Source organism: Telopea speciosissima, unplaced genomic scaffold, assembly GCF_018873765.1.
Source record: "Telopea speciosissima isolate NSW1024214 ecotype Mountain lineage unplaced genomic scaffold, Tspe_v1 Tspe_v1.0097, whole genome shotgun sequence".
NCBI classification, from domain to species: domain Eukaryota; kingdom Viridiplantae; phylum Streptophyta; class Magnoliopsida; order Proteales; family Proteaceae; genus Telopea; species Telopea speciosissima.
The window spans coordinates 34,772-60,036 of NW_025317433.1; the positions used below are offsets into that span (position 1 = coordinate 34,772).

General features: G+C 38.3%; 1 pseudogene; it reads left to right on the forward strand.

Annotated features, from left to right (window-relative positions):
• Positions 1-1,080: 1,080 nt before the first annotated feature.
• On the forward strand, positions 1,081-24,583 carry LOC122647629 (annotated as a pseudogene).
• The last annotated feature ends 682 nt before the right edge of the window (positions 24,584-25,265 follow it).

A 25,265-nucleotide genomic window follows, 5' to 3' on the forward strand; every position in this document is an offset into this window, starting at 1 on the left:
AACCTGTTCTCATCGATGTCATTGTGAAGAACAAATGAACTGAGAATAGAGGGGGTGGGAAGAAGGAAGAATAAAAAAAGAAAAATTGGGAAGGTTGAATAAAAGAAACAAAAAGGAAAGAGAAAAAGTGGGGGTTGAACAAAAAAATTTCTGGGTTGCCACATGTTGGCTCAGCAGTGCACTTGAGGAGGATGGTCACTTCATGTAAGTGAAGATTCACCAGACTGCTGGAACTCTCCCTTTTCTCCCTGACTTCCGCTTCATTGTCAGCTGCATCTCAAACCGGCTAAACTCTCTTCTTCTCTGAGAGTTTGGAATGATTTTCTCTCAGTGATATATTTCAAAACGATCTTTTTCAGGCTTGAACGAGGGAAATCTTGGGTAGGACTCTTCTTTCATCCCCTTTTGACAATTAAAGACACTTCAACAAACCAAAAATGGAAAATCTTCTGTGCAATTTTTTCTGCTAATGACGGAATACTTGATATTTTTCCTTTTAGTTTTAATACTGTGGCATGGAAGCTTCACAATTTTCTTCAATCTTTCTTAAACACCTTTTCTTATCTTGTGTATTTAATGATTTCATTCATGGATTCTTTGTATCATATATGAATTGGGTCTAAGTTGAGGAGTTGCCCTTAGGCGTTTATCAGAACAAACTGAGAGACGCTAATAAATTACATAAGCTTTCAGCTTCGAATTTGGTTGCTGCAAGTCATACCAAAATTGCTAATTCTCAATTTAACACCAAAACGTACCAACTATTTAGTAAAGGAAAGAGAAGTGGAAGAACTAGGTCATCCTCTTTCTTTTGATTAATATATGTAACTTTGGCAACACATGTATCATTCATATTTTTTTTCCATCTGATCATTGTGTTAGATTGATTTCAAATTTGATTGTATTGGTTACTGTTGCATCTTGTCTCCGTTTCCTTGTGATTTTCTTCTTTTTGTATGTTTTTTTTGGGTGTGTCTCAACTTGTGGGATCTTCTTTTGTTTGGTTTGTTTTTCAAAATTTTCAATTAAGTATAATCATTTTAAGTTTTTTTTTCTCGTATCCTGATTCTCGGTTTGTAAGAATTGTAGGATGTCAATAGGAGACTACTTAGTCTTGCATACTAGTTGATATATTGAAAGCTGTGAGAGGTGCAGTCTTTGTGTGATCTTTGCATTTTGGTAATTATGTTCTCCTCATTAGAAATTGTGATGTAATATGAGGCAGGTGGTAGTGATTTTATTTGTTATTTTTTCCCTTAGTTTTTCAATAGATTTCCTACTTTTCTTTATTCTCAATTTATCCTTTTTCAATTATAATTAAAAGGATTACAAATAAGAGACTTATGACAGTCTAATCCTAGGATGACCTGGATTGCAAAAGAGCACCTGCTGAGATGGGGTTTCAAATCATGTCTCTTAAGAGGGTTTCACTTCTTATATAAAATATTTTCTCTATACACAACATGAAAATTAAGAAATTTATACAGACAATTATATTTTATTGTTTGTCTGCTCAATCTGCAGGTTTCTCTCATGGGATTGAGTAAAACTGAAATTAACTTGAGGAGGTTGCTTGCAGCGGCACCTCATCAACAGAATCAAGCAAAACTCATACATGTAAGTGCAAAATACTCTTCTTATACCCATGAAGTGTCACATGTTAAGATCTTATAGCTGATGCTTGTTTGGACCATTTGGTTTCGTGTCTATGACCTTGCTCTGGTATATGATTTCAAAATCATTATGTTTTTCTGACTGTTCTCTCTCTTAAAAATCTTTAGGTGGATTGTAATTTCTTGTTGGAAATGTGTTCATCAAATGTTGTCTATAAACAACATCATTGTTTATTTATGATTATGATTGCATGACATTAATGGGCTGTGGTTGTCCATAGGTTTTCACCTTAAATCTTCTTAGTTTTTATGACCAGGGATGTATTTGGGCACGCCGTTCATTTGGTCATCACATTGTGTGTGCTCACAGATGTTGATTCTGTGACACAAATGTGAGTGTATATTGAATTTGATCACATGAAAATTGTTAAGTGTACTGCAGGGGTATTATTGTCCAATACCCTGCGGTAATGTGTTGGCTGTTTGATGCAAACCCGAATGGGTAAGCAAGCCAAGATCGAATCTGGAAGAGAATAGCTAGGTATGAAAATAGTTAGCTTTGTAGAGCTGGAGTCCCACCAGTCTACCAACCGTAGGAGTCCCACCTAGGCCAATCCGGAAGAGTCCCACCTGGGTTGCTGAGTCTCTCAGCTCTTGTTTCTCACAAGGGTTCTCATAAGAGGATTTTTGTTTTCAAAATTCTAGGTTGCCTTCGAGAGCAGCCAGGACTTGTATTATATAGAGATGAAGCTTGAGTACAACTCAATAACATTAAGAGACTTTTAGAATTCCAAAACTCCTTTGGAATTCCCCATACATAGAGAACAATTCTTAGGCACAGAAATCTGCCCCCAAGACAGAGAAAACAAAAGCCAAAACATTGAACCCCACCCCCAATACATAGAAAACATAAACCAAGAAAATTAACTAACTCTTGGAATTCTAAAAGACACACTAAGAATACCAATAGTCTTCTCCAGTTGTTGTTCCAAAATAATGGACCCCAGTGGACCCAAAAAAAGGAACCATATAAAATAAATTCTGTAGGGCCAGGTCATGGCGAGTCTATCTGTAAGGTCTGGGCTTGGCTTGGTGCTGGTCTTGGACCAACATGTGGACTAGGTTCTGGAACAGAACCTTGTGAACCAATTTCTCCCTACATCACTGTTAGTCACGTTGGGGGTTTGTCTTTGTTGGGATATGGGAAATTGCGACTTGCGTCTAGACTGACATAGCCCCTTTATTTATAATAGAATGAAGAGAAAGTTGGGTTACAATATAATGACCAAACTACCTACCCCCACACCCTATATTACAATACTCCCACCTCAAGTTGGTGCATAGATATCACACATGCCCAACTGGCACAAAATCAGAAGAAACATCTTGCTACTAAAACCTTTAGTGTGGACATCTGCTAACTGCTCACTAGACTTAACAAAAGGAATGCAAATAAGTCCTTGCTCCAGTTTCTCCTTGATGAAGTGGCAATCAATTTCAACATGCTTGGTGCGATCATGCTGAATTGGGTTGTATGCGATGCTGATCGCAGACTTGTTGTCACAGTATAACATCATCAAAACACGAACAGGCAAGCCCAAATCATGGAGAAGACCCTTAAGCCATAACAACTCACAAATACCATGTGCCATATCATGAAACTCAGCCTTTACACTAGACCAAGCTACCACAACCTGCATCTTGCTACGGTAGGTAACAAGATTTCCACCAACAAAAGTGCAATATGCAGATGTGGATCTCCTATCATTAGGTGAACCAGCCTAATCTACATCAGAAAGGCCTCTATACACGTGACATGAGGCGAAAAAAGGATACCCTTTCCTGGAGTTGACTTCAGGTACCGTAGAATCCGAAACACAATCTCCATAAGAGAAACGCAACCATGCATGTACTGACTTCACCAAACTCACATCATAGGCTATGTCAAGCCTAGTGTGAAACAAATAAATAAGACGGCCAACCAGCCGCTGGTATCTGCTTTGATACCATGTTGGGATTTGGGAAATTGTGACTAGTGTCTAGACTGACACAGCCCCTTTATGTATAATAGAATGAAGAGAAAGTAGGGTTACAATATAATGACTATACTGACCAAACTATCCCTACACCCTATATTACAATAGTCTCTAACATGATATACTTGTTTTGTTTTCTTCTTTTAGTTTCTTTTTGTGTTTGTAGTTAGTGGTGTGTACTCTTAGGTAGGATTCCTACTTAGAAATTAGAATACACTTGCTATTAGCTTGTAATTGTGATTATAAATAAAGGTCAGAGTTACCACAATAGATTGCACATTGAATCTATCGTGGTTCAGCTATCTCTTCTTCCTCCATCACATTCTCTCCCTTCTCTTCTTCAAGCTATTGAGTTGACTGGTTATTAGTTTCTTCATTGTTACATGGTATTAGAGCGAATATAATCAGTCTTCACCTTCAATCTCACATCCTGTTTTGATAGTCCATTCAAGGATTGCGACTTTTTGTTGCAGCAGCCTATGCTGCTTACATTCTACCTACAGCCCTAGTTTCTGATTACATGAAGATAAGCTAGGGCCTTATACTATCTTTTTCTTGCTGTTCATGGATCTATCAGTGTACCGAAGTCAAGTTATACCCATGTAATGGCTATTGGCACAGGTTCTGGATTTTTTTTTTTGAAGATATTGAGATCTTCAATTACTTCTCATCGGGCCAGCAGTTCCTCTCTTATTTTGGAGGTTGGTTGGCACTACAAAGGGGTATACTCAATCCATAGTATAGGCTAATCAAAGTCTCTGATTTTCTGCAATTACTTTTCTCCTCTAGCCCTGGGAAACACTCTGTTTTTGGGAGATACATCAGAAAATTTAGTTTTGCAATTAGTTTAGATCTGACCAACAGATCTTTCTAATTATTTAGGGTATTAATGCCCTACTATACCAGGGCACTCGACCTTACTTGTGTGTCAATCTGACACCTGCATTAGATCCTATTGTCAATCACCCATATTCTGGGTTTCTTTATATTCAGAATTGATTACTGTGGTGCTGGTCTCTGGAACTTCATCTAATTCTTGCGATATTGAGGGGTATTTGTACTCTATTGGTCTTCTATATTTCTACTCCTTTGGAGGTCGATCTATCAGGTTTTCAGTTGCTGTTTGGAGCAGATTTTTTTTGCTGGCCATAGGTACTTTACCTGGCCCTATCGACTTCTCTTATTGGTTGTCTTAAGTCTTTACTAGTTGTTTCCCGGAGTGCATGATGGCTGATCCTAAATTTCTACCAGACAATGTAAATGTCCAGATTACTATCATTAAATGCATTAGACTTTCCAATTATTTATTATGGGCTCTGGCCGTTGAGGTTTACATTCATACTAAGGGAAGATGCAGTTTCTTACTTTCTCTGCTGATTCTAAAGATCCAGATGCTGTCAAATCTTATGAGGAATGGATGTTGGAGAATTCCTGATGTAGTCCTATATAGGCAAGGCCTAATAGGAACCAGGTAAAATCAGAATTCTGGAACTGTTTATAGATGTGGGCTGTTTAGGGTAAAATTAGGGTTTGGACTAGGAGTTTGAACTAGGGTTTTATTTAGTAATGATGTGCAGGTTTTTAGGAAGCTAATGATATAGGTTTTAATTAGGTTTAAACAAGAAATTAAAATTCTAAAATTCTAGGGTTAGGGTTTTGAGTTTTAGGAATGAAGGGGATGATGGGATTTAGGGTTTTAAGGGGGAATTAGGTCAAGGGGTTCTGGCCGAGTGTCACTGGTATGGAGAGGGTGGTTCGGTTGAAGTTTGGTGTGGTTTGGATGGTAGTTTAGGTCTGGGCAGGTTTTAGAGGCTTTAGGTGTTAATGGGGAAGAGGGGGATTAGAGTTTAACTGTAGGAATGGGGGCAGAATGGGCGATCGAATGAAGGAGATGGCCTGCAGGAACTGTGGTGTAAAATTGGAACAGATCTGATGGGGGAAGGGGCTGGACAGGAAACTAGGGTTTAAGATAATTAAGGTTTAAAGGGGAATCGATTAGGGTTAGGTTGGAAGGTTAGAAGGAGGAGGGGAAATACTAAAACAATAAAATAACTTACTGATTTGCAGGTTCTTCAATGGCAGCTTGGAGAAACTTGATTGAAGAAGAAGAAGGACCTCCCGATCTACAAGATGCAAGGAGTCGCCAGAGTCCACCAGCCCTAGCCCTTGATATGACTCACAAGGGGTCTTGATATGACTCACAAGACATGTCTCTGAAGAGAGAAGCAGCAGGAACAAAGGCTAACAGCAGGAGATCGATTTTTTTAAAACATAATAGGTGGGGGAGCCTCTTCCCACGATTCTTATTAAATAAGAGGCCAAAGGCCTTATTCCTACATCTATTACAATTCAAATCTCCCACTTAAATCGTGGAGAGGTGGACCAATTTAAAAACAACTTAAAAACTTAAAAGAAAAGACTCATCTACCCCTAATGACTTAAAAACAACTTAAACTACTTAAAATAAAGAAGATTCCCTACTAGCCAATAGGATATAAGAACCTCTTAGCCAATAGGATCACTTCACTTAAATTAGACCAATTGAACCAAGTGGATGCAACCAATTTAAATCGGTTCAATTAAAAACACAAAATAAAAACTAAGTATGGAAATAAACTAAACTAAGGCTCCTACTAAAACCCTAGGTTTAAGGTGGATTCTTCAATTCGAGGAGGCTAGGATCTGCCTCAACTCTTCCCGACTTAGAAACATTCATCTCCGATGAATGGGTGAGATCCATGCAACACTCCGGCAACTTGGGGCTGAGCTTGTTGACATCATGAATGGGAGCGCAAGTACTATGCTTGTGTGAAGAAACTCGTCCACGAACCTTGTGATGAGGAGGAGGAAGCAACATGTGGGCAATAGCTTCAACACTCCCCTGGCAGAATTCTGTTGAGGTTAGAACAGTGGGAATATGGTCTTCAAGTCATGGGGCCTTCTCTTCGAAGAACCAAGGGGGCATCACAAAGTCAATGTGTTCAACCTCCATAGGGTCTTCAACATTGATAACCTTCTCATTCAGCCCCCCCCCCCCCTCTTCAAGAACAGTAACTTGCTTGTCATTGTCTCCCTGTGAAATGTTCCCAATTACCTCGTCACAATCAACCACATTATCCATGAGAGCTGGAGCAATCGTATGGACACCTCGAGCACCACCATCTATATCTTCAAGGTAACATTCTAAGTCTTCATCACTCTCAGGGGGTAGTGCATATATACCTTGCTCATCGTGCCCTTCAAGGGTTTCCTCTGCCTTAGCAGCCACATTAACAGGTCTATGCTTTTGTGGGCAATCTTTGGCATAATGCCCAAGCTCAATGCAGTGGAAACACTTGTGGGGTTCATTGCTGTCCATGGGAACTTTACCTTTATAATCAGCACGTGGAGGGGCTGTAGGGCGGGAAGAACTACCAACGGAGTAGCTTGATCAAGTAGAACCAGCAGTAGAATTTCCAGCTCGATTGTGGCCCGTGGTAGTAGACTTGAATGCTGTAAAAGTTTTGATAGTTTTGATAGTACCCTCAGTGGAGGAATCAAATCTTCTATTTCCAGCCAATAATTCTTCAGCCTTCAATGCCTTCTCGAAACAGTCCTTGATGTCCAAAACATCAACAACTCCAATAGCCTTAACAATATCAGATCTCAATCCCCAATCGAAATCGAGATAACATCTAAGTAGCACTCTCTCTGGTATCAGTACGAGAAGAAAGAGAATCAAACTGCTGCATGTACTCGGATATAGTCATAGTCCCTTGCTGAAGGGAATTGAGTTGATCTTGCATCTGAGCTCTATAATGTCTAGGCAAATATTTCTCCTTCAAGTCATACTTCATGTCCTCCCAGTTAGTAGGTGCATCACCTACGTGTTCCATGTCTCTCTTTGTCTTTCGCCACCATTCTCAGGCAGGGCCAATCAGTTTGGTACGTGCCAATCTCATCTTTCGATCTTCCGGCAAGTCATACTAGTCAAAATAATCATCCAGGGCAGCAAGCCAGTCATAGAACACCTGTGGATCACCATGCCCATTATACTCCTTGAGCTCTAGTTTGACCTTCTGTGTATCGTACCTCCTATTTGTAGCTTCATCTCCAGTGAAGTAGGTTCTCATGTATTCCTCAAAGTTAGGTCTTCGAGGTGCTTCTGTAGTTCTGTCCCTATCTTCTATGTAGTCATCTTTGTCAGGTCTACGTCGGTCCCTATAATCTCTATCGTGTCTGGAATGATCTCTGTGGTCCCTGTGACGTCTGGGATGATCTCTAGGATATTCATCCCTTCCCAGAGTTCCATGTACTTCAGAATGAACTTGGAATCTGTCCTCCTCTACATATAGAGGGTTGTTTACAAGAAGCACAACTTGCCTTTCTTCCAATCGTGTCACTTTGTCATTAAGTTTCTGCAGCATATCCATGATTACTATCATGGGATCAGGTGGGGGGGCAGATTGGTGTCTGGGGTTGGATTACCATGGTCGGCCATGGCTCTGATACAAATTTGATGTAGTCCTATATAGGCAAGGCCTAATAGGAACCAGGTAAAATCAGAATTCTGGAACTGTTTATAGATGTGGGCTGTTTAGGGTAAAATTAGGGTTTGGACTAGGAGTTTGAACTAGGGTTTTATTGAGTAATGATGTGCAGGTTTTTAGGAAGCTAATGATATAGGTTTTAATTAGGTTTAAACAAGAAATTAAAATTCTGAAATTCTAGGGTTAGGGTTTCGGGTTTTAGGAATGAAGGGGATGATGGGATTTAGGGTTTTTAGGGGAAATTAGGTCAAGGGGTTGTGGCCGAGTGTCACTGGTATGGAGAGGGTGGTTCGGTTGAAGTTTGGTGTGGTTTGGATGGTAGATTAGGTCTGGGCAGGTTTTAGAGGCTTTAGGTGTTAATGGGGAACAGGGGATTAGAGTTTAACTGGGCAGAATGGGGGTAGAATGGGGGATCGAATGAAGGAGATGGCCTGCAGGAACTGTGGTGTAAAATTGAAACAGATCTGATGGGGGGAAGGGGCTGGACAGGAAACTAGGGTTTAAGATAATTAAGGTTTAAAGGGGAATCGATTAGGGTTAGGTTGGAAGGTTAGAAGGAGGAGGGGAAATACTAAAACAATAAAATAACTTACTGAATTGCAGGTTCTTCAATGGCAACTTGGAGAAACTTGATTGAAGAAGAAGAAGGACCTCCCGATCTACAAGATACAAGGAGTCGCCAGAGTCCAGCAGCCCTAGCTCTTGATATGACTCACAAGGGGTCTTGATATGACTCACAAAACATGTCTCTGAAGAGAGAAGCAGCAGCAGCAAAGGCTAACTACAGGAGATCGGTTTTTTTAAAACATAATAGGTAGGGGAGCCTCTTCCCACGATTCTTATTAAATAAGAGGCCAAAGGCCTTATTCCTACATCTATTACAATTCAAATCTCCCATTTAAATCGTGGAGAGGTGGACCAATTTAAAAACAACTTAAAAACTTAAAAGAAAAGACTCATTTACCCCTAATGACTTAAAAACAACTTAAACTACTTAAAATAAAGAAGATTTCCTCCTAGCCAATAGGATATAAGAACCTCTTAGCCAATAGGGTCACTTCACTTAAATTAGACCAATTGAACCAATTGGATGCAACCAATTTAAATCGGTTCAATTAAAAACACAAAATAAAAACTATGAAAATAAACTAAACTAAGGCTCCTACTAAAACCCTAGGATTAGGGTGGCTTCTTCAATTCGAGGAGGCTAGGATCTGCATCAATTCCACTACTAAGATCTGGTTGTGGAACAGTATGGATCCCGCTATTGCAGCAAATGTCATGTTCCACACCACTATAAAAGGAGTTTGGAATGATTTAAAGGAAAGCTTCTCTCAAACAAAGAATATGCCCCAGACTTATGCTTATATGAGAAAATTTTTAACTTCAAAAAGGAGGACAAGTCTTTGAATGAGTATTTCATCAACCTCTTACTACTGATCTGGAACAGTTGAAGCTTCACCGGGCTGAATTTCATGTTGCCAAGTTTCTGGCCAGACTACTTGACTTTCAGTCTGTTTAGGGTCAGCTCCTTGCTGGGGAGAAGGTACCCTCTCTTAATGAAACATTCACCCGCCTTCAGCATATGGTTACTCTTTTCAGGGCTGGAATCTCACCTTTTCCTAAGCAGGGATCTGCTTTTGCTGTTACTAGCCAAGGCCGAGGTTGGAAGAGGCCATGGTCGTGGTGGTCGTGGTACAGGTGAACAAAAAATTGATTGATCCTCCAGACCATGTTCCTTTTGTGGCAAGCCCAACCATATAGTTGAGACATGTTGGGCTATACACGGTAGACCAGATTGGGCGGACCAATTAGCCAATATTGCTGTGATTGATGGTAATACTATGAAAGTATCTTAAGGTGACACCAATCTTGCCTCTTAATGTGGAGCTTCTTCATCAGGTTCTCTGTCTCGAGACGACTACAATCAAATGCTTAAACGTCTCCAACAGCTTTAGCCATCCACATCTACTTTCTCATCCATTGCCACTTTGGCCCACTCAGGGACATCAGCTTTCCTTGCATCCATATCTTCCACTCCATGGATAATTGATTCTGGTGTTTCTACCCATATGACTGGTAAGTCAAAATTATTTTTTTCTCTGTCCAAAGTCCGTAACTACTCACCTGTCATACTTGCTAATGGATCCTCTACCCATGTGACTGGTCATGGTACTATTTCACCTATTTCCTCCATTATTTTGTTTTCTGTTCTTCATGTCCCTCAATTACTTTTAAGTTTTTTTGTCAGTTAGTCAACTTACTAAATCACTTAATTGCTGTGTCATTTTCTATCCTTCTTATTGTGTGTTTTGTAACCTTTAGATAAGGAGGACGAGTGGTAGCAGGCTGGAGCAAGCTGGACTCTACCATCTGAATTGCACTGGACCCTCTTTTTATTGCTAATACTACTATGACTGGTGCCCTTTCTCCTCTTCAATGGTGCTTTTGGTTGGAGCATCTCTCTTTATCAAAGCTTGTGAACTCAGGAAGCATCATCGGTCATCTTTTCATGCTCGTAGTTGTGTCTAGAAGTTCGTCTTTATCTGGGGTCCCTGTCATTTCAAAAATAGGTTAGGTTTTTCTTATTTTGTCACTATTGTGGACTATTATTCTTGTTTAACTTGGGTTTATCTGTTGAAAGATCGTTCAGAGTTTCTTTTTTGCTTTTAAAAATTTTATAATGATATAAAGACCCAGTTTGATGCTTCCATTAACATTTTTTGATTTGATAATGTTCTTGAATACACTCAGCGTGAAATTTCTAACTTTTGTTCGTCTCATGGTATGATTTATACGAGTTGCTCTTATACCCCACAACAAAATGGGGTTATTGAACGGAAAAATAGACATTCATTGGAGATTGCTAGATCTCTCATGATCCATATGCATGTTCCTACATATTTTTGGTGTTATGTCATTCTCACTACTTGTTATTTTATCAACCACATTCCCTCTTCTATGCTAGCTAACCGTTTACCTTTATCTGTTTTGTGTCCAAAAACTCCCGTTTGCTTTGTCACCTTGAGTTTTTGGGTTTGTGCGCTTTGTTCATATTTTGCAACCTTAGTTTGATAAGTTGTCTCGCCCAAGGGTGTAAAGTGTGTTTTCTTGGTTACTCTAGAACGAAGAAAGAGTACAAGTGCTACGATCCTCTCACTTATCGGTAGTTTGTCAGTTCCGATGTTACCTTTTTTGAAAATACTTCGTATTTCCCCTCTTATGACTAGCTCTTCTATAGATGCAAATATTGGTTGTGCACCTCCTCTTCCTATACTTGTGCCTTTTGATGATGCCTCCAACCACTACTCCGTCTGCACCATTGCAAGTGTATCAGTGGCGTAAGGAAATAGTGTCGTCTCTAGCCGAAGCTTCTACTTCTTTGTTTTCTACTGACTTACCAATTGCTCTTCGCAAAAGTACCCATTTTTGTACTCAGACATCTATGACTAATCTAATTGAAACTTTTGATCTATATCTCACTTTTCATCTCCGCTACATTATTTTGTTTTCTCATTGTCTACTAACTCCATTCCTATAAATCATCGTGAGGCTTTATCTCATCCTGGATGGAAAGTGGCTATAGAAATAGAAATGGATGCCTTGATATCTCGATAGACATGGACCCTAGTAGATTTGCCTCCAGGCAAAAATCTTGTGTGGTGTCTCTGAGTGTACACAATTAAATATAACCCTTATGACTTAAAGCTCGGTTGGTTGCGTAGGGTTATACTCAGACTGATGGTGTGGATTACTTTGAAACGTTCTCACTTGTTGCTCGTCTTAATTCCGTGCGTGATGTAGATCAAAGCATGAAGAAGAGAAGGACTAAAATAGAAGTAAAAAATTTTTTTATTGCTCACTTGAACGTGAACTTTTTTTTCCCTTCTATTTTGGTCCTTCTCTTCTTCATGCTTTGATCTACATTAGTGCGTGTGCTTATCTCCGTAGTTGTGAATTTAGACTGGCCTCTGTATTAGTTGGATATCAAGAATGCTTTCTTATATGGTGATCTATACGAGGAGGTGTATCTAGAGCAACCTCCAGGGTATGTTGCTCGAGGGGAGAATTTTTCATATAGTCTGCAAGCTACACAAGGCAAAAATTTATGGTTTGAAACAATCACCTAGAGCCTGGTTCGACAAATTCAGTTCAATTATTACTCGGTGTGGATTCACACAATGTTATTCTGATCACTCTATTTTTGTTTGGCACTAGGATTCTAAAGTGATAGTTTTGGTTGTGTATGTCGATGACATTATCATATCTAGGGATGATGCATCTGAGACTACAGTAGGTAAAATTTTATCTCCATCAACATTTTCAGAAGGAAAAATTGGGTACCCTTGGGTATTTTCTTGGTATTGAAGTACTACAGAGTAGGAAAGGTGTAAGTATATCATAGAGAAATATGTGTTACACCTTTTGTCTAAGACTGGTATGCTTACTTCTAAACCAGTTGATAGTCCAATGGATCCACACTAGAAGTTTGGGCCAAGTGATGGTGAAGAATTGGAGGGCAAGCACCGATACAGGAAATTAGTTGTGAAAGTCATTTATTTGACTGTTACTAGACCTGATATATCCTTTGCAATTGATGTTGTCAGTCAGTTTATGCAATCACCGAAGAAGACTCGCTAGGAGGTAGCATGTCGTATCTTAAGGTATCTGAAGGAGCCCTAGGAACGGGACTTATCTATCGACCTCATCAACATGTTGATTTGGTTGGATTTTCTGATGAAGATTGGGCTGGTTTTGACGGTGATAGAAGATCTATCACAAGTTATTGCACATTTATTGGTGATAAACAAGTTACTATCTACATTGCCAACAACCCAATGTTTTATGAAAGAAATAAACACATTGAAGTTGATTGCCATTTGTGCAAAATGTAGTTATACGGAAGTTAATTGTTACTCCTTTTGTTTCCTTTGTAGATTAGCTAGGTGATATGTTCACCAAGCCTTTGTTTGGTCCTACTTTTCGGAAAGTCTATTCCAAGTTGGGCATGGGTGATTTATATGCTCCAGCTTGGGGGGAGTGTTAAATTGTTAAGTGTACCGTAGTGGTATTATTGTCCAATACCCTGCAGTAATATGTTGGCTGTTAATCACGTTGAGGGTTTGTCTCTAAAATGATATACTTGTTTTGTTTTCTTCTGTTAGTTTCCTTTTGTGTTTGTAAATTGTAATTAGTGTTGTGTACTCTAAGTAGGCTTGATCTCCTGACTTGAGAGGTCTTTATCGTTGCAACCATGCATTATGGGTTTTGATGTACCAATGGTTGATGTCCCTAGATTATATCTCCATGCGTTGGATTCATGGTGTTTGACTGTGGATGAAAGAGATGTTCAATAAGGAATCCACTCCCATTTTGGTCGAATATCAGAGAGAGTATTTTGACATGATTGGATTAAAAATCTGGATCCAATGTCACATTTTGTAAAATGTTCACAAAAGTTTTCAAAAATATTAATATGTATTAACATTTATTTTCTAAATGTTTTGAGAACATTTTGAGATACCCAATTTAAAGTTCAGATTTTCTATATGGTAGTTTGACAAATCTAAGTTTTGACAACAACTATTTTATGCCTATAGGTTTGTCATGTGATATTGTTAAGTAGAGAGACCAAGTCGATAGTTGACTACTGCAACTTTGGGAGGAAAAGAGTTATAACTACTAACATTGTGCTTATTGGTAAATGTCTTTAATTGGGAATTGTCGACATTATCCACTAAGCATTTGTGGTGGATTATCCCACTGTTAGCGGTTGAGTGTTGTATATGCGGCATGATTTATTAAATATTAGAGAGAGAGAGAGAGAGAGAGAGAGAGAGAGAGACAGAGACTCATTATTTAATTAATAAAAGTTATAAATAGTTAGAGTGTACACTTTATTAGTTAATAAGATTAATTAATAAAAAAAAAGGAGATAATGATGGAAGATCCACCTTTTTAGGGGAGAGAGGGAAAGAAGTCTCTTCTCTCTTGACTAATCTCCCTCTTCCCATCACATGTCACCTTTTTAACCAAAAAAAAAAAAAAAGAAAAAAAAAAAGAAGGCTTGAGATCCTTATCCTATATATGATTTCCTAAGAAATCATTTTCTCACGGTTCTATAGTTTCGGAAGCCAAAAATCCTCCCTATCCTCTCTTCGTATTTAGTTCAAGATTTGAATTGGTACCGGTAAGTGTTGCCATTGGAATATGCCACATCTCTCAGATGCTATATTGGAGAAAAGTTACAATTCCTTAGAGGTGTTGCACCTGTGTAATGCAAAAACTCGACATCGAACCAGAGAAACCAACGGGAGATCCATTGCAACAGGATTTATACAATAAAAGAACAAAAGTTAAATAATTAAAACTCTTTTTTATTGCTATTTCCTGTTCACATATGAAGGAGGACGTAAAAGGATAAGGAAAAGAAGAAGAAAGGGATATAGAAGGGGGAATAAAATCAGCTATCTCAGCCCATCATCCTCTCACCGTTGCTGCATCTCAAAGCATCATCGATAGCTCTTTTCTCTTCAATCTCTGTCCCTTGTTCTGTTCAGCTGCATATTTATTTATAATAACCCAATCACTGTTCACGTGAACAGTGCTCGTGGTACTGTTCACATGAACAGTAACTCTTTTTCTTTTTGGGTGTTCTTCATGCTTCGATCTACACCACTGTGACACTTAAAGGTATCTGTTTCTCCCGACCCAGTAGATGGAATTTTGTTTTGAAATCCCTATACCTTCAAATGGAATGAACCTTAACTTAAATGAGATTAGAGAAATAGAATTTAATTTCCGCTACATCCTAAAACACCTACATTTCTGCTTTAAATTGTGCTTAATAAGCTTCTGGAGTGGGGGTGATGGTTCCTGCTAAACTACCATATTCTGTGTCTGGGTTTTATTTGATAGGAAAGGAAGAATAACTTTTTGGCAATGCATGTTGATGACTCTTGTATTCTTTATACATGAGGAATTTTTCATTAGATTGCTACGCTATACAGGTTTTGGAAATCCAAATTCTGATTTGATCATTGTGTTTTGCGTGCTATGTTGCTTTGAAGCAGAGATTGATTAACAATCTTTCTGGATTTTTTATTCATATGTTTTAAAGTGGTCATTCACACTTAATGTGATTTATTTATTTATTTATTTTGATCTTGCAGTATGTTGCTACTTTACGAGAGCAGTTGGAACAACTTGCACAAGAGACTACACCAGATGGCTTACCAAGGTTTCCCTACTTTATTAAGAAGTTGTAAATTGTACATTTCCTTCCACACTGCTTTCACATGAAGGGGGCAACTGCTATAGAGTTCCTCCTGTTGGTCTACCTTGCTTATTGAAAAATTTCAAGAATTTTCCTAGTTCTCACATCACTTTTATTCAATTTTTTTTTTTTTTGGTTCTTTAGATTCTTCATTGGCTTTAGGTGCTTTCTTTGCAGATTTATGTTTGTCCATATTTTGGTCTTATTATAATAGAATTGAAAGGAAATAGTCCTGTTAAATTGTGGTCCTAATAGGGGGTCCACAATTTAACAAGTCCATATATTTCCCTCTTTAGAATAGCAATATTTATGTTGAATACTTAAAATATTGGTTAGAATAAGCTAACTGAAGTTGTAAAAATGTCATTGGTGGGTTTATAAAATGGCTTAATTAGGGAGAGTAAGGACATGACCATGTTTAGAGTGCACTAGACAAGAAGAAATTTTATTTGTCATGACATTGAACACAATCTTAATTTTTTCTGGGCCTTGTGAAAGTTATACAGTCCATTTTATTCCATATGAGATGTCAAGCTTATCTTTGTTACAATGTCAAACATGTGTATGTGGTTCCATAGGGAGAAATTGTGAAATGTGAAGAGTTCTCCAAATATTGTTTTGGCTCATGGCCCTTTGTTGTTGACTAAAATTTTATTGGATCTGATAAGAATATGTTCCTAACCAAGACTGACCAGGAAAAGAAAATCTGGGTGTTTAAATAAATGGAGTGTTCATGTCCAAATATTTTGATACAGCCAACAGGACAAAAAGGGAGAACAATCCCTAGATCGATCACTGATTCCAGCCTTTCCAGCACCCTTCCAGTAGTTTCTATCAGCGACATTCTAGGAGTTCTAGTTTCTATGATGCAGATCTCATCACCAGAGAAGAGAAGGACATCAGAAGAAAGCCCAGCAAGCCCAGCCCACGAAACAGATCTGATTGGTCCATGCGGTTCCAGTTTTGGTCCTAGACTGAACCATCTATTTCAGTCCAGTATTAGTCTGTGTGGGATTATTTTGGGTTGTAATTTTTTTCTATTTTATTGTCTCTTAGGCTAAACAGGTGTCATTTATCCCAGCCTCTATTAGTTACTATTTTCACTAGTTAAGTTCTAAAATGTTTATTTTCTGTTGGGGACCTGGGGTTTCTATTTTGAAGAGCCGTAACCTGTAAGGAACCCTCTAGCCCATGCATGAGAGGTTCCATATTCTTCTACTTCCCTTAAGGTTATAAATAAGAGGAGGGGTAGACTTCAGCGCCATGATTTTGACAAACTATAGCTCTATGCTTGTTATTTCTGTGTGGTGCAGAATGTTCTCAAAAGCAACAATAACACCTTGGTGGGATGGCAAGAGGACTGGGGAGATGCTGGTCAAGTTCTAGGTGGGAGTCTTAGTCCATATCAATCTTTCTGTATCAAGGACAAAGAAGCAAATTCTTATGAAGGGGTCTGCTTATTGCCACCCTATGGATATTTTCAAAGGAAAGGACTACTAAGCAATTTCAAATTGTCTACTTGGATATATGAATGATGCAGTTGCACATTCATGGCTTGACCAACATGACCCAGGATGGAAACTCAGACCGAGAAGAACCTGGTTGTCAGTTCAATAGGGGTATTTAGGATATTCTTATGGGTGATTTTTGTTATTTGAATTTGTTTGTTTTATGCTTGTTAGCCAGAATCATGGGAGACTAAGAGTTAAGGTTCAGGTAAATTTTGTTGCCAGTTTCAGGATACGATTAGAAGATTTGGAGTCTTTTTTCCTCTTTATATGCATGCATGTAATCAACGATTAATCAGATTGGATTGAATGATATAAAATTGAGATCTCTGAAGGCTGTTAAGCTGTTGCCTGCGTGACCTGTTGGTTGGTTGCACAGTTCTTCTTCCTTCCTTTCTCTCTACTCAAACCAAGGCTGATTTCCTCCTTTAAGGTTTTAGTTTTGCTAATCCCTTCTTTCCCTTTTACTTCTCCTTCGTTATTCTTGTAGCAGCAGAGAGACCAATAACCAGTCCTTACAAAGTTTTAAGAAGAGAAAGAGAGAAGGAAGAAGAAGAGAAAAGAGAGAAGGCATGATAGAAGAAGAGAAGGAAAATCCTAGATCACGAGAAGAGTCAGAATGTGTCTATCGTGATCTAGCCTTACCACTTATAATCTTATATTATATACAAGTCATATACTCTTGGTAGGAATGAAAGTGAATAACCAAAAGCAACATAAAAATGGAAACTACAAATCTACAACTCAATATATCACCACGTGAAGGATACTCCCCCCCCCCCCCCCAAACAAAAGATGGAGTATATATATATCTCCCATACGCAGCTTGGAACAACCACTAAGAAACGCAGGCCTAAACAATGCCTTAGTGAACATATAGCCAAGTTGACCGAGTGATGGATTAGAGATCAGTTTTTGCATAACATCATTCCTCACAAGATGACAATAGACCTCAATATACTTAGACCTCTCATGGAAAACCGGATTATTGGCAATATAAATCGCAGCTTGATTATCACAATACATCTCCATAGGTTTGGTAATTGAGAATCTCAACTCTTGAATAAGAGATTTCAGCCACATCATTTCACCTGTATGTGCCATAACTCTGTATTCAGCCTTGCACTCGACCGAGCCACTGTAGTCTGCTTCTTACTCCTCTACATAACAAAATTTCCATCAACAAACGTACAGTACCCAGTAGTAGATCTACAATTACCATCAGCACTACCCCAGTCAACATCAGAGTAACCCATAATATCAGTATGACCAGAACACCGGTAACCAAGACCTTTCCCAAGAGCATCTATAAGATACCTCAAAATACGACAAGCTGCATCCCATTGGGCTAGCTTAGGATTTTCTATGAACTGATTAATAACTCCCACAACAAATGAAATATCAGGTCGAGCAACGGTTAGGTAGATAAGTTTTCCAACTAGCCGCTTGTATTGATGTTTATTAGCAAACTCTTTGTCATTACACTCTCCAAGCTTCAGATGAGGTTCCATAGGAGTATCCACAGGCTTAGATCCAACATCCCACTCTAAGATAAAAGGTTCTTTGGCAGATTGTCTACATTGTGATTGAACCTGTTGCCAGCTTCTAGATCCCATTGGACACCATTGGACCCAGTTGGTAGCCCCGTTTTGAAGATTTGTATAAGCTGAGAATTAATTGGTGCTAGTTTGCGAGGCTCTCTTATGTTGTGGGATTGATCTGTAGTGAGAGCCTTTTCTGGCCTATTTGAGAAGAGATTCTATATGACTGAGTTACATTTTTTGTGATTGATAGCAAAATTGTATTGTTAGAAGATAGCAAAGATACAGAGCATAGAATACAACAACAATAAGCGTAGACCCACAACCACTCAGAAGGACTACTCGATAGGGTATTGCCCAAGATATCCACCCCTCCCTACCTAGCTCATTGGCAAGACAGTTAGCAGATTTGACCTCTAAGAGAAAGAGAAATTTCTTTGCTCGTGAAGGGCCCTTGGCCCCTAGTCTTCCTAATAAGAGAAGGGTATCAACAAGGACCACCTGTCGAGGCGTGCATCCAACGTACCACCAATAGGGAATCGCCTTCCACTATTTCTTTCGACCAGCCCATAGAAAGGGAAACTTCTAGACCTTTAATGATGGCTTTTTAACTCAGCTGTGACAGAATCAGCTCTTCCAAAAGGGCCGGAGAAAATTAATGCCACTAACACAATCATACATTTGTGCTCACGAAAAAGTTGAGTCGATTTCTTTACTATGTAGTTTAGAGTATGCTTTGGATAGACCAGTGAAGAAGTCAATCTCGGGGACTTGGCTAATAGGTTAGATGATTGATCGTCCCAAGGAACCATGAAGGTTTTCCCATCTCATTTGTTACATCATATTTTCAGCTTCTTGCTTGGACTGCTAATTCAAATGGAACTCAAGATCAGCAAAAAGTGTTGATCCTGGAATTGTATTGGGCTTACTTTTCCTTCGTGGGCTATTTTTCTTTTAACTTTTAGCCATTTATAATCTAGTTCTGAGGTGGTTTAGTGCATCGGATTTCCAACGGGGAGACTACTCTTTATTTCAGAAATCACCAAAGATAAGGGAAGGTTGTATACAAGTTTCTTCCTTGATAGTATAATGTGTTTTTTTCACTCACCACCTAGGCACTTCCACTTCCCCGGCTATGCACTTGCTGGATTGATATTGTTTCCTTTTACCCACCCCTACCCACTTTTTTCCTCCCTTAAATATGACCTGATAATGGTTGGTAATTCAACAAGCCTATAGAAGTAAGTGTAAGAATAGGAGTAAAATGCAAAAGTTAGGGTTTGAGAGTGGGAATATTCATGTTTTTATGTATTTGTTTGTCTGTTTGTAGGTTTTTTCCTTTTCTGTTGATGCTTTGAGCTTATCTGCAACTATTGTCTGTGTTTTCCAGTTTCTTTAAGTAGTAACAGAGGTGTCTGTGGAAATCTTTTCTACAGGATTTCAAAAGCAAAGGTGAATGACTATTCAGAGAAGATTGAAGCTGTAGTTGTGAAATTATCTGCTCCAATGGTGAGTCTACTAATTACCTTATGAGAAACAGAGGAGAAAAGTTCAAGTTTTTATCTATCTCTGTTACCCTATTTAAAATAAGAGACTTGACATTTTTATGTTCCTAATTATTTTTTTCCCTTTTTAACTTTCAACTCAAGGAAAACTTCAGAGTTGTTCCATCACCATTGTAGTCTTTCTTCTGGATTGGTGGAACACTGCACTTCTGAAATGTCAATAAAATGTTTTTGTTCCAAGCAACAATAGATTGGGCTCTCAAAGCTAATAAATCAATGTTATGAAATGGACTCTATCTATGCACATGCTTTCGACCTGTTTAAAGAACATTGCCTTCTACTAGTTATGTCAATACATTACACCATCCAAGTAGTAGGGCTTGTAGAGCATTTTTCTACAGTACCTCCTTCCTGCAAGATGTTTTACTACTTGAATAATGTGAATCTTATGTCAAGATCTTGGTTCAGTGAACTTCGTACAATCTGCTATGCTGAATTGTTACTTATATAGCAATAATTTTGGGCATTTATTGGAGTATTTTCAGTGAAAAAATCACCCTATGAGGAAAAATTTTCCTCGTGCTGTATCCATTATACTATAAAAAAGAACTCCTCTATAAGATTTTTATACCTCCAAATCCATCAGGCCATTTTAGTATCTCATATGTGGTTAGTGGTGATTTTTAGCTTTGTGGTCATTTCTAAAAGCCATGAAATCTTTCTAATCACTCTAGTCATATTTTTCTGTACCTGTTCTGATGCGTAAAGATGTAAATTGTCTTTGATACTAACCATTCCTAATCAGCTCTTTAGCAAAATTTCCAGTCTGATATGCCAGGATCAATGGAGTCTGTTAGCGAGACTTGTGATAAAGAAATTTCTATAGCAGAAGAAGGATCTTGTGTTTCTCCTTCTGCAGGATTGCGTAGGAGATTTCTGTAAGATAAGCTGTGTTGATTCTTGTTGACATGAATTGTGCTGTTATTTGAGCCTCTTTCTCTTGTCCTAAGTTATGCAAATTTTAGTTGACTGACTTGGTTCAAATGCACCGGCCTCCTATAAAATCTCAAGAAAGAACTCATGAGATCACTGAGACTGATCAACAAACACTGATCAAGCTAGATGCTGCTGCACAGGCTCACATTGAAAAACACAGGTTTACACCTTTGGACCATGATGGCAACTACTTGTCTTTTCTTCATAATCCATGTTTGCATGGAGTAAACAAACTAATAGTGAAAGCTTCAATATCATATGACATTGATCATGTTGGTATTTGTAAAAGTTAGTTGCCTAAATTCATTATTGCCTCTTCCAACAGAAAGCTCCAAGAAGATTTGACAGATGAAATGGTGGGGTTAGCACGACAGCTCAAGGAGAGCAGCCTCTTGATGAACCGAACCTTGCAAGACACTGAGAAGGTATGATCGCATAATCAAATTGAAACCATGTTTTTCTCCTGAATCAGTCATTTCATAATTGTATAGGGCTTTGCTGCATAATAAAAATTTGGTAATTTTTTTCTGGGGGATAAAAGAAGCTTTATCCTGGGACCACTCTTAGATTTGTGGATGGAGTGTGGCATAGTGGCAGTCCATTTTCTTCTCTTCAGCCTGTTTGACAAAGCGATTCAGAAATAGAGAATCTTGAGTGCTATAACTCTTAATGTTAATCCTTATACAGTAGCATGGTCATATGGTCAGCATGCAGAGGGTTGGGACTCTGCTTCTGTGTTTTATCAGTAGCATGGTCAAGGATTTAAGTATCGGTATCGGGTATCGTATCGGTCGGGCGATTTTAAGAGACGTATCGTATCGTATCGGAGATACGTATTGATCGGTGTAGAAACGCATGAAAATAATCAAAATACACTTTTGGACAATAAAAACAATATAAACAAGCAATTTGTGTCATATATCATGCATATATACTAAGAATTGTGAATAATCAATAACCAGACAAGTGCGGCACATTGAAATTGTTATAAAAGATTAAAAGATGAAATTTCTTACATGTAAAGTCACTCAATTGCCATGAAGAATGTCGGGGTGGATCAAAGTCATGTCTGTAAGGGTCTTCAACAATAGGAGTGACTATTGTGATAGATTTTAGGGTAAATATATAATCTTCTTGGAATGTGATAGATCTATACATAATATAGTACATATATTATATACATTAGCATTTGTTTTAAATTTTAGAAGAAAATAAAAAAAAAAAAATCATTTTAAAGAAGCAATTTTCGGTTTTGGGTAAAAAATGCAAAGAAACATGGATTTTGAACTCAAATCTTTGTAAATGTATACAAAGAATGCAATACTAAGTTAGTTTAACATATTCCCTTTGAATCATAACAAAAAAAATACCAAAAATCAAAGATTTAAACAAAAGAATCAAGTTTTTTTCAAAAAACCTACCTTGCCCTTCAAGAACACCTTTTGATTTCGAATGTGGGCTGTTAGATGCAACAAATGATGAGATTTCACCTCCTTTAGGATCGTTTTTGGCAAAGGAATCAAAGCCCTCAACAAACTTTGGCAAAAACCAAGTTTAAAGATGTTTTTTTATGGTTTCTCAAAGCTGGAACTGTTTTTTTTCTGCCAGCCTGCTCCTGCTCGAGTTTTCTGTTTTGAGAAGACTTGGGCCCATGTGGTTTTTAAGCTGCTGATACGTATCGAGACGTCTCGATACGTCTCGATATGTATCGTTATTTCAAAAATAATAAAATAATGGTTTAAATCATGTCTCGTCTGTATCGATATGTATCGACCGTATCGTATCGTATTGATATGTATCGGTCGATACATACCGATACATTCGAGACATTTGCATTTTAAAAAAAAAAGATACATCTCGACCTGCCTCGTCTCGGCCATGACCGATACCGAGACGTATCGGCCGAGACGATACGATACGCTCCGATACTTAATTCCTTGAGCATGGTCATATCTTGAGTTGGCTTGTTCTAGTGTAAATAGGCCTTGGATTGGGTTACATATATATTGGGTTTTAGGTCCACTAAGTTTTCTTTGTAATAGGCCACTTTAATGGGCCTAAAATTGATAGGAGATAGGAATACAGGATTTTCTTTATTAGTTAGTCTAGACTTCTCTGGCTTGAGGGGACCTTGTATCCTGGTTCAGCATGCTCATCGAATACTCTGTCATTTTACTTTTTCTTTCTCTCCACTCACTCCAACATGCCATTGCTGGTGATTGAAGACCATTATTTCTTTCTTTTACATCCAAATTCTCAAAGTTATAGCTCCATAACAGCCCAATAAGTGAAGGAAATGTTTTGGTATTGTCCATTACTGGTTCTGGTCCGTGTCTATCTGAGCTCCGTTGGATATCTAATGGCACTAGGTTCTGGTTTCTGCTTTCTGCTTTCTGCTTTCCTGGTCCGTTACCTTCCTGGACAATCAGATTTGTTGACTGATTATTTTGGGACAAACTTAAATCAGTTCAACTTCATAATTGCTATCCTGTAAAATTTGAAGAAAAATTAATCTGTTTAGAAGTGTCTCTGGACTTTTTAAGTCAATTTGAGTCAACTATGGACAGGTCGCACTTTGGGTATCTACTTGAATAATCACGTGTAGATTTGATCTGTTCTGTAGGCCTATCATGTGCAGGACTTCTCCTATGTCCTGCGGCAACAGGTCTATCTCACCGACTGAAAGTAGAATAATGAGATGGCAAAAAGCTTTTTGCAATGCCCACCTAGGAAGGGCTTCCCACTTGACACTCTCATCTTGCCACATGGACTAATGATGTGCTGTTCCAACTGTTGGATAAAGAAGACATGATCTCATAGTGATAAGTCTAAATTTCATACTCAGATTCAATTAAATATCCCCACGTGTATGTCCACACATGCCTACCGTACTCCAACCATTATTGTGCACTCTCCGATGGTCCTGGAGTTTTCCAAGGTCTTTTTCATCACTTAACAAACTCGTTTGGGCTGAAATTTGACATTATTAGCAGCAGACATTGTGTTCCCAAAATTTGGGCCCCATCCGACCTGGAAAGAGCCTGCCTGTATCTGGTCTACAATATAGTTTTAAACCTAGCATTGATTACCTTTGTGGTGGTTGGTGGTGTTTGAACAACTGAAGAGAACTAGTATTTTGATTTATTGTGTATATATCACAATCCTCTAGCTATTCAATCTTTGTTCCTGCTAATGGGTATGGAGTCATTCTCTCGTGGGAAAGCTCTAACTGTGGGAACCCCTTGCACCACAGCAGGTGGATTTGGTCAAGTGCAAGGCCCACCACCTATACACTTAATCGTCTTCCATTCATCTTTGTCATGGTTTGAGTGCAGGTACTTGATTCAACGGAGATGGCAGTGGAGAGTAGCTTGGCAAGCACTGGCCAAGCAAATAAGCGAGCCATGCAGATATATTCAGAAAGTTCCAAAACTTCATGTTTAACGTGGCTTTTAATTTTTGTCATGACCTGTATCTTCATCATGGTTCTTCTTCTCATTCGTGTAACCTAGATACTAGTAGTGCCAATGAAGAAACACTCATACTTGGTACTATTACAATTCATGTTTTGTCAGGAAAAATATATAATCACTTGTATCTTACAATAGGGCTCCAACTGTTATGGATTTTGAATCGAACTATTTCTTATACTTTTGGTAAATGGTGATTAAACACACGTTATTGCATATGAAATAAAACCAATATAAATCTGAAGGGCGCACGTTCTCTATCCAAGAGCGCATACGCTCTGTGCCCAGACACATGTGGCAATAGTACTTTTCAAAAAATCCAGTGCAATAATACGCTACGACAATAATACGATACGTGTTTAATATGGGTATAATGTGTTTGTTCTATAAAAATCCGAGAGTAAAAATACAGGCATATATTCACTATGCAATAGACATGTACACCTAATAAACACAATAATAGCATTTACTGATGTGCCTAAATATATAGTTTGATTGATGTGATTTGCATGGAGCTGATTGATGAAATGGTTGGGGAGCAAAGTATAACTTTGACTTAACCAACTTATGAGCTTAAGTAATAATAAAACATGTCAAAGGCAATCATCGATTGTGTTATCTTATATGCTATCGACAAAGTAACTGATTGCTGATGCGTTAGGCGTTGAAAATTTCTTGAGTTTATATTTATTTTCCCTGTGACAACTAAGATGCATTTCAAGCTCAAAAGTACTTTGATCTGATATTAGTTATTTGAGCAGCAATGAAACAAACAATGGAACAGTAATGTG